Below are 1,656 nucleotides of genomic sequence, written 5' to 3' on the forward strand. Positions count from 1 at the left end.
ACTGAAGAAATCATACCCCCATTTATTTTAACCACTTATGATGACCAAGTTTCACAAAGTAAGGTTTGAGATTCACCAAATAAGGAAAAGAGCAAAAAAACGTGATTTTAACCACTTATGATGACCAAGTTTCACAAAACAAGCTATAAGATTCACTGAACAAGGTCTGGGATTCACAAAACAAAGTCTGAGATTCACCTAATAAAGAAAAGAGCAAAATAGGTGATTTTAACCACTTATGATGATCAAGTTTCACAAAACAAGCCTTAAGATTCACTGAATAAGGTATGAGATTCACAAAATAAGGTTTGAGATTCACCAAATAAGGAAAAGAGGGAAAAACGTGATTAACCACTTATGATGACCAAGTTTCACAAAACAAGCTCTAAGATTCACTGAACAAGGTCTGAGATTCACAAAACAAAGTCTGAGATTCACCTAATAAAGAAAAGAGCAAAATAGGTGATTTTAACCACTTATGATGATCAAGTTTCACAAAACAAGCCTTAAGATTCACTGAATAAGGCATGAGATTCACAAAATAAGGTCTAAGATTCACCAAATAAGGAAAAGAGCAAAAAACGTGATTTTAACCACTTATGATGACCAAGTTTCACAAAGCAAGCTCTAAGGATTCACTGAACAAGGTCTGAGATTCACAAAACAAAGTCTGAGATTCACCTAATAAAGAAAAGAGCAAAATAGGTGATTTTAACCACTATTGATGATCAAGTTTCACAAAACAAGCCTTAAGATTCACTGAATAAGGTATGAGATTCACCAAATAAGGAAAAGAGGAAAAAACGTGATTTTAACCACTTATGATGACCAAGTTTCACAAAACAAGTTCTAAGATTCACTGAACAAGGTCTGAGATTCACAAAACAAAGTCTGAGATTCACCTAATAAAGAAAAGAGCGAAATAGGTGATTTTAACCAATTATGATGATCAAGTTTCACAAAACAAGCCTTAAAGATTCACTAAATAAGGTATGAGATTCACAAAATAAGGTCTGAGATTCACTAAATAAGCAAAAGAGCAAAAAAGGTGATTTTAACCACTTATGATGACCAAGTTTCACAAAACAAGCTCTCAGATTCACTGAATAAGGTCTGAGATTCACAAAACAAGCTCTAGGATTCACAAAATAAGGTCTAGGATTCACAAAACAGGCTATGAAATTCACAAAATAAGGCCTAAGATTCACAAAATAAGAGAAATAGCAAATGTGAGAGGAAAATGGGTATGCTAATGTGGAACCAGGTACTCCACATGCTTGCTGTTTTGGATCCATTCCCTAACATGATGATACCTTTGTCCTAATAATGTAAAATATACCCATGAACGGTGAATGCACCCTTTGATCTAAATTAGAAGCCATAATCTAAAACTTACCCAACCTACAAACGAGTACCAGTTACGCTATATTACTACTTTTGCAGGATAACAGGATTCATAATGAGCCATTTGGCCAATAAGAGTGTAAGGTTGTTGAACCAAAATATAACCACCTATTGTATTTGACACCTTTGTTTTAACTACTAACCCAAAAGCTTCATTCTCTGTTGGTCGCAGAACGAGGAGGCTACCACGGTTCTTAGTTAATACTGTACCAAATAGGTACAAACTCACAAGTTATAATTAGTTCCAGCTGA

The sequence above is a fragment of the Silene latifolia genome, chromosome 7 (assembly GCF_048544455.1).
Source record: "Silene latifolia isolate original U9 population chromosome 7, ASM4854445v1, whole genome shotgun sequence".
Taxonomy (NCBI): Eukaryota; Viridiplantae; Streptophyta; class Magnoliopsida; order Caryophyllales; family Caryophyllaceae; genus Silene; species Silene latifolia.